This window comes from Etheostoma spectabile, chromosome 7, assembly GCF_008692095.1.
Source record: "Etheostoma spectabile isolate EspeVRDwgs_2016 chromosome 7, UIUC_Espe_1.0, whole genome shotgun sequence".
Taxonomy (NCBI): domain Eukaryota; kingdom Metazoa; phylum Chordata; class Actinopteri; order Perciformes; family Percidae; genus Etheostoma; species Etheostoma spectabile.
Window position 1 is genome coordinate 22563600 of NC_045739.1, and position 9265 is coordinate 22572864.

At 41.5% G+C, this 9265-nt stretch overlaps 1 protein-coding gene and 1 long non-coding RNA gene across 9 annotated transcripts in view; one reads left to right on the forward strand and one right to left on the reverse strand.

Annotated features, from left to right (window-relative positions):
* Nucleotides 1-1960, forward strand: part of LOC116693238 (uncharacterized) — a 30853-nt gene extending 28893 nt beyond the window's left edge. Inside the window, exon 5 of the long non-coding RNA XR_004332875.1 lies at nucleotides 1948-1960. This is a non-coding gene — a long non-coding RNA (uncharacterized LOC116693238). The remainder of the gene's footprint in view (nucleotides 1-1947) is intronic.
* The window catches only part of myt1b (myelin transcription factor 1b), a 112465-nt gene that overhangs the window by 42127 nt on the left and 61073 nt on the right, over nucleotides 1-9265 (reverse strand). For 2 of the 8 annotated variants that reach the window (XM_032522014.1, XM_032522011.1), the window contains exon 1: nucleotides 569-904. The exons of the other annotated variants lie outside the window; for them this stretch is intronic. The gene's annotated coding sequence lies outside the window, so the exon portion shown is untranslated. Of the gene's footprint in view, nucleotides 1-568; nucleotides 905-9265 lie in introns of those variants that run through there. 8 annotated transcript variants of the gene reach the window in all.

Here is a 9265-nt window from a genome sequence, read left to right on the forward strand (position 1 = left end):
GTGTGTGTGTGTGTGTGTTTTTCTCTCAGCCCCACACACCGATGAACTATCCAACAGAGCCGCGGAGTGACAGAGAAGTGGGCAAACACGCATCACTAGGGTTCTGAGAAAGCGCCATGCTTGGTTAATACCCACTTATTATGAGCTATCAATAAGATGACTAACGTGTGAGAGGGCAAACAAAATCAGCATCTTCCATGTCTCACAGCTACTATTCATCAACGATGCGTTATGATAATATCCATAAATCGAGCACACGAATATACACTTTTAAGAAGAAGAAGAAGAAAAAGAAAGGTTAAACTGTTTTTAGACCGCAGCTTTGAGTAAGTTTTCATCCTCGAGGAATCGTAAAATATGAAAACAACAATAATCGCCACAAAATCACTCTGCCGGTGTTGCTATCAAATATTACAAGGGTGAAAATATGTATATAAGTTATGAAACAAACACAAAAGAAAGAAAGAAAGAAAGAAAGAAGGCATGGATGTCGAGATTTATAATGATATAGCCTATATATCTATGTCTAGCTTATCATCAAAACATCATAAGTAGGATTTCTGATTACCTGTATTCAACAATATTTCCTTTCGGGGCTTTGGCGCTGCGTCCTTGCTGGGTTTTTGAGAGTTGTCGGTCGCTGTCAAGTTTGCTTAAAAAGATATCCCGAGTAAAGGCTTAAAAAACGATCGTCTATCCCGTTACAAATGTCCAGATGTGATAAATAAATAAGAGCGAGCGAAGGGTTTTTTTCTCCCGGGGCGGCCCTCTCTCCTCTCCTCTACGCAGCGCACCGGCGCACAGCTCCGGATCAAGGCGTTAAGATGTTACTTGTTTGTAAGCAAAAAACATGGCTTCATTTGCCTTTGTCAGCGAGAAAAAAAAAAACGTAATATTGACTTACCTTTCCCTCATGAGCCATTGTGCCCCCCCTCCCCCCCTCCCTCCCTCCCTCCATCCCCTTCTCCACACCCCCCAATCTCCTCCCTCCGCCCTTTGCCATGACATCACGGAAGCTGTAGTAAAAACACCAGCATCAGATGGGCAGGGCTTGAGGTCCCCCTCACTACACACTAACTCAACGGGCATATACACACACACACAACACACACACACACACACACTTTCTCTGACTTTCTCCCCCCCCCTCTCTCAAACGCATAGATCTTCTGAACCACTCAGCCCGACAACTTCAAACTAGAAATTACATTTCAGCATCGTCTCTGCATGCCGTGCACTTGATTTTCGAAATATGATCAATAAAGTTGCCCATTCGTTCCGCTTCTCTCTCCGAACATTACTTACATCATGGACAGTCAGCATCAGGACGCGTCTTGGCGCATCTTGGCTACACAGGACGCAGCCGAGACAGTATTACACACCCGACCGAGCTCATGTTTTATACACTTCACCCGTTCTCTAAGTTCTTCGTGTTTCACAGATGCATTATCCCACCCCCACATATCCTGGAATATGGTACTGTCCAATAATTCATTCAAGGGCTTTTTTTTTTTTTTCCTCCTCTCGGACCGGGAATTGATGTAGTAGTTGTACGCAGAGTTATATATGCGCGTTGCACTGACAGCATCTGATACCTCCGACATATAGGCAGAGAGGCAAGTCTCCAAGGGGGCTTTAGGGAAAAAATGATTCATGCTCTGGGGAGGTGAGGGGATGGAAGTGTGATATCAATTTGGATAATCGCTAAAAAGAAAAAAAATAATGATAATAATATGCTGCAGAGAAATCTTTTCGACGCCTGCAGAAGTTTGAAGAGTGATCACTGTCAGCTACAGATTTTTTGATAGTTTTTGAGGCTCATTGAGTGTAATGCCAACTGTCAGTGCAGCTCTAAACAACAAACAGTCAGTCTTAATAGTGCAACTTGGAGTCACTCCCAAATGTTGCTCATACCGTGGTTCTGCTTTGCTGTTTTGAAACCATTAGTGGAAATGACAACCATTCATTACAAGCCATTTGAGAATAGTCGCCACAAATGCCATCCTTTATCTGCTGTCTCCACGCCGCGCACGCAGGGAATATTCAAAAAGCCCAACCTTCAGCTTTCAGAAATTCTATTAAATTCTTATCTCTTTGCAGCAGGCTCTTTTTGTGCAATCCCATTGTTATGCATTGGAGCTGAAATCAATCACCGGCCGTGCACGCCGCATCAGTATGATTTCAGACTGTGGGAGCGGAGACGAGGATTCACTCAACAACAGCGTCAACAACCGAATAAACAAAAGAGATAGAAAATATGAAAAATCCCGGGCCCTGATCCAGCAGAGGGGACCATGCGGGGCGCGGTGCCTACAGGTCGGTGCGGGTTTGAGCCCCGCAGTGGGGTACGGAGGCCTACGTGGGACATATATTTGAAGATTAGAGAGAAGATAGAAAGTAACTGTTTGGACACAAAACCATAATATACTTTAACACGCTATAACTTCTCCTGTGGTGAGATTTCAGGACTACGGACAGCTCCTCCTGTGTGTGTGTGTGTGTGTGTGTGTGTGTGTGTGTGTGTGTGTGTGTGTGTGTGTGTGTGTGTGTGTGTGTGTGTGTGTGTGTGTGTGTGTGTTCAGGACTCTGGACAGCTCCAGAGGCCGAGGCCTTCAGGCCTGCGCAATACACCTCACAGAACCTATTGTTGAGGACACAAAGGCTTTTGTCTGAACTTTTGGATAAGTTATTTTACTTCCTGTACTTGTCTATATTCTCCCCTTATCTCAATAATTCACTGCTTTATTTCAAGACTCACGCTTTTAAGAATAACACATATTTTAAATAAACACAATGTGTCCCCCTTGAATAAATGATTGCTACTAAACTCAACTGAAATAAAGAAATCATGCGCTTGTATAGGCCTGAATCGCCAGAACTAAACTAAATAAAACTAAAATGAAAACCTGAATTAGACTAAATACTTCATCAAATCCTATTTTTAGCGTTTATTTTGAAGGATACAATTGAAACTCGGTAGTCAGCCAGCAGCTGGTTCATCAGCTGGGAGTTTCCTTTCCTAAACTAAAGTCCAATCAAACCCACTCTGCTCCATTAACCTTTTGTTCTAAGTTTGAACAACTGCGAAAGTTAAGATAATAAAAACCCAACTAAAAGAATCTAAACTAACCCTCGTGATAAACTTTTATAAAAGTGTGGTACTACACTAAACTTAAAAAAAGAGAAATAAATCCTTTCTAAATTTGAGCTTTAGTAAGTAGGACTAATCGACTTACAACTAATCTAAATTGAAAAAAAAAAAAAAAAAAAACTTTCTGAATACTTTTTGGGAAGTTTTATCTTGAAGGCCTACTCATTACGCAGCAGCAGCCGGTACATCAGCTGCGGAAACTTTTTCCTCTTTTGTAACAAAGTGGGTCTGCAGATGCAGATGGCACAGGGGCCTCCAGCACTTAAAATGCCCACGTCACTCCAGACTATATTGTATGGTGGCTATATTGTGTCGCCGTGCAGGCAGCCGGTATAAATATTACATGGGGCAGCAGCTGACTGAGCGCTGAGGTTGGGACCGGGGGAGGCCCCTCTAGTCCCTCGACAGATGGAACAAGCCGACAGACTAACACAACAAAAAAAAGTTTTTAATAAGCCCGCAGCTTGGCATTGTCCCCACGGTACCGGGGCCACACGGTCCCCTAGGGGACCAACTGTCCTTTGTCTGGCCACTTTTCTTTCTTTCTTTCTTTTTTTTTTTACCACGGGGATCAAAGTTTAGTTGCAGTTATTATATGCTGGGAAGAAGTTCCGTTTCAGAGTTTATTTCGACATGTCGGTGTGTGATAAGTGGTTGGGAAGTTTAAACAGTTACAGCGTGTGTGATCAGACAGAACTCTAAGCCTCTTTTAATCCAACACAGCGACGGCTACACTGTCTTTAAAAGGCTTTTCTTTTGAATATCTACTCCCGCAAACGGCACTTTGCAGGGTATAACTTAGTTATAGCTGTGTTTATCCAGGCTATATACCATATGTAATTTACAAATACCTAGATAGTAGAGGCAGGGTAAGACTAATGCGCGATTAGACATAGTGTGTTACTATGTCAGGCTGAACAGACGCGCACATGCCAAAACAGAGATCTCATTCTTTAAGTTGCTGCTGTAAAGTCAAAACAAGTGAGTGATACGAACCTAGAAAAGTGCGACACAGCTTCATGTTTGCGGTCCTCCTCTCTCTCTCTCTCTCTCGCTCTCTCGCTCTCGGTGACCGCCAAGTGCTGCTGGCAAGTTAACTTCTGCCGAACAAAGTTGCTCAAACTTTAGTTCAACTTCCCCGGGGAGGGGAGGGCTGCTGGGCGGGTCGAGCAGCTGACTGGCACTCCGGGTGAGCCAATAGGAAGACGCCGTGCCCTCCTGCTGCCGGGAGCTGGACCCAATCCCATGCCTCCCAGTCTCAGTTTTCAACAACAATAGCCTGAACAGCAACAAAGAGCATCTGCTGCGCCCGGCAACTTCTCACACTAAGCTCCCCCTGGCAATCTGGTTTAAACTATACAAACACCCAACTCCGTCAAAGGCCTACAACTTCTTCGTATGTGCACTATTTTTTTGGATCTGGACATGTTCATCTCAAACCTGAACATGATATACAAATACAAACTCCAAAAGAATCATAGCCAGAATATCCTATATTGACACAAATGCACACATATTAGGGTTGCAGAGAAAGAAACAACAACAAATGACACTGAAGTCCATAAAATCACAGATGAAAGACCACATGGGACATTATGAAGACTCAGTAATACTTCTTCAACACTTTTTTTTTTGTTATTAGATGTTTTATTCTTCCAGTCTAACCGGTATCTTCACCCGACACTCATTTATACATTTGTTGTTGTCTAAATCTCGGCTGATGTTAACGACATGCTCTCTCATGTGATTAGTGTGTAGGTTTTAAACACAGGTGAGCAAATGGAGCAGATGCAGGCCTACAGCTAAGTTAGTTAGAGGAACTCCAACTCTGGGCCCATTCACAGTGTCTGTGTCTGGGACAGACAGACAGTTCCCCCTCCCAATAGCAGATGGTCTGCCAGATAATGAGCTCTCCCATTGCTTGCACCCCTTATTCCCTTATTCCCCCCCCCCCCCCCCCCCCCCCCCCCAATCTCTCCAACATCTAATAGGGGTAAAAGCAACCTCTACACATTCTACTGCTTTTCTTCATTTCATTTCCACTGTCTGTTCAAGGGAGTTGCATATAACCAAAACAAAGGTGTAAAATAATAAGGAATTAAAATAATTTATATAAATGTATATTTATAAAACTGGTATTAAAGTGAAACTAACTCAACTCATACCAATGTGGCTTTCTTGACCCTTAACTTTACTATATGTTTAAATAACTGACTAATGGTGTGCAATTAAAATTAATTAAATTAAATAACAATAAACTATTGGAAACTAAAAATCACTTAACCCTCACTATAGGCTTGAAAAACGCATTTCTTACTAAACTAAAAGAAACAAAACAAAATTCACTTTCCACATTGACATATTATAAGCCCAAATTGTTGCTATTAAACTTAACTAAACTTCAATAATCCGTTGTTACAGGCCGACATAGCTGAATACATGGGTGCTAATAAACTAAACGTTCCTATTTAAGAATAATTCAGAATAATTCAGTTATTAAACTGAACTACACTACACAAAACACAACTTTCCCGTCCATTATTGTGTGCTTGAAAAGATGAATTAGTGTGCTACTAAAGTAAATTACAACATGACTAAAACTTAACTAAATTACATTAAAGAAACACAATGCTTTTCTGTTTTTTAATCTACCTTTTCAAGCCCAAATTGTCACATTAAACTAAACCGAACTATGAACTAAAATAAAGATAACTCAACTAAACTGTATTATGAAGCATAATTGTAGCTACTAAACTAGGTTAAACAGAACTTAACCTCCTATGAGTGAATATTGGAATAATTGTGTCCAACCGAACTAAACTCACTGCATTCCTTATTGTAAGCTTGAATACATATTTTACTAAACTAAGGAAAGAAATAGAACCAATCAGAACAAAATAAACCACTTTCATGAGCTCAAATTGTCGTCACTAGACAACATACAACTGATCTGAAATGGTAACAATAACAGTTAACCCAAAACCATAAACCCAAATTATTTGAACTCAAGTTAAACAAACTGAAAGAAAACTAATCAAAAAGCCACTTACCCAACTTATTCAAGCCTGAATTGTCACAATCAAAACTGAACTCACTTTGTTCCTCTAAACTCAATTTAACCCTCTTGCAAATTTGACCCCTTTAAAAAAAGTCTATATCTGAGATATGGGTTTCTTTTTAACCAAATTACCACAAAACAATGGATTGGATTGCTCTTTGCAAATACAATGGATCACTTTCATTCCTGACTAAACTCATCTGTACGTTCCTCTGATCTTAACTATTAGTCAAAATAATTCATAATTTTTGCTTTTCTTGACTCAAATGTTAGGTATAATTCTATATAAATGAGGGTTACTGACCATGAATTCCAAAAAGTAGTGTAAAACTAGTGGTGGTAAGGTGGTGTTGGTGAAAAAATGTCAACTTGTTGTCAGTTTTTGACTCAGGAGGACAACTGGAAAATAATAATAATAATAATAATGATAATAATAACAATGTATACTTTTTTAATTCTGCAAGGGGAAATTACAATGTTTTCACTCTGTTGTTTTTACATTACACACAGGCCTGAACTACACACACATGCTCAGTACCTATAAATGCGCTAAATGGAGGGGGAAGGCATCCCAAGCTCAAGAGCACCTTGGCAGCGCCCAGGACGTCAACTGGCACCTCTCCAGTTATCAGTCCACCACCATACTTTGGTCCGTATGGGGACCTGAACCGGCGACCCTCCGGTTCCCAACCCAACTCCCTACAGAACTGTTCTATGCCTCTATACTACACTAGATTGAATCTGCGTTAGTGTACTGCTAAACCCAGTTTAACTAAATCCAACGAACCTTTTAATTTGAAACATAGCATATCAACATTTCTACAAATTATTCTTATTATCTAGTGAACACTGCTGACATCATTCTGAATATTAAGCTGTTAAAACAGTGCTCTTAAGAATACAAATATCCAAGTTTCCCAAGTAAGCAAATCTCTCCCCGTCCCTTCACAACCCATCACCACACAAAAAAAGCGAAAGGGAATATCTCACACACACACACACACACACACACACACGCTCATAATAAATCTACTGCCTATTTAATCGGCCAAATTTAGTGGACAAAGAAGGTGTTGGTGTTAAGGAGGACTGCTGGGTCTCCACTAATGCCACAGCGAGTGTTTTATCTGAGGGTGCCAGACAGCCTCTTGTATTCCTACTGAGCACGGTGCTCTCATTAGCCTATTAACTTCACTATTCACCCCCCCTCCCTTCTGTTCCACTACCCTGATAGGACCAAGCACCCCCACACACACGTACACACACTGAATGTTCACAGGCACATGCAAACGCACAGAAAGTAATGTGTGTGCACAAATCCCCCCCCCCCCCGCCCCCCTTCTTTCCTCTTATTATCTGCTGTGTATAACAAGCAGCTGAACTCTGACATAGCCTCCAGCTGTCCTGGAGACGATGGTGACAATAAAGTTTAAACAGATACACACACAGACACACAAACACGCGCACACACATACATACATATACGCACACAGACACACACACCCACACAGGCACACAAACACACTGAAGAGCAGCAAACAGGACCTTGTTGAGAAAATGACCTATGTGAGCTAATTAATGGAAATTTCACTCCGTCTTCATCTTCATCATTATGCTAAAGTCCTCTTAAACGTTCACTCCTACGCTTTCATTATCATTATTCATCATCTGCATCTGGGATAGGAACAACTTTCAGCCGAGCTGGTGGAGAGACAAAGGGGTCACCGCCTCGCTGGAAGGGAAAAAGTTTTTCCCTTTGATAAATGCGCAGATTTGTGTTTGAAGTAACACAAAAAGAAGGAGGATGTGTACAATCTGGGGAGAAAGTCTTGATCTGGGGAGATGTGTGTGTGAAGAAAAAAAAAAAAATGAAGAACTTGGGTTTTTTTGCAACTTCGCTCGGTATTAGACACACACTTGCACATCCTGGGCTGAAACACAGACGGACATTTGACATCAGAGTCCTGCTCCCAGTCTCGTGATAACAATCCCCCCCCCCCCCCACCTCTCCCACTTTCACACCCCCCAACCTCGCTCTCTCTTTCTCTCTAACATCCGTGCAGCATGATCATACCCATATCTGTCAGCTCCTATTAGACGCAGCTACAGTAAGCACGCCACCTACATCTCTATAGGGAAGGGAGCTTTTAGAGATCAATCTTTGTAGTTCAACATCCATCGAACATATCATTTGTTAAAGGATCGGTAAGTATGTCCTAAAACAACACTCACATGCTCTAATGCACAATAATACAATTTTAGTCCATACTGTCAAGAAATCCTGAAAAATGCCCCTAAAACTTCAAAATTCCAGGGTGACATTTTAAAAGGTTTTGTTCATGAAAAGGTCCAACACCTACAGATATGTAGTATACAAAGACAGGATAAAGATAAGCTGGAACCAGTGAATGTTTGGCATTTATTTCACAAGTTGTGCCTGAAAAACTGTCTTAAACAATGAATTAATACCAAAATAGTTAAGGGATTATTTTTCTTTTGATTGACAACTCGACTAATCGTTTCAGCTCTACTTCCAGAGTTACAGATTTCTTTGTCCAAAATCCCATAATTCTGTTTTCCCCTGACACTTTCTGATTGTGTTTTCTTGCTGAGCTGCAGCGGAGGGATAGCAACACAAAGAGGGAAAGGACTGGAAGATTTCTACTTAATCCGGCAAACTCAGACTGATGAGGCCTCATATTAAGGGGAAACTTGTGAATGTGTTTTTGCACTGATGTTGTTTCACTTGAAAAAGCTTAAACCTATTCTTTAATATAATCAACTTTGTGACACCGCCTGCCTCTACCCTGCCACTTCTCCTTCCTCTCTCTTTTTTGGGAGTTGTAAGTTTGTAACAGGCGTGCACACTCACACACACACACACACTCACTCACCCACACACACACACACACACACACAAAATGTCTCTCTCTCTTAGTGAAAGGAAAAGGCCAAGAGACAAACAAAGTTTGGTCTGGATGCCACTTTGGATGACCGTCATCTCTCAGAGACTGACCCCCACCCCACTCTACCCCAATCTACCCAGCCCGATACAC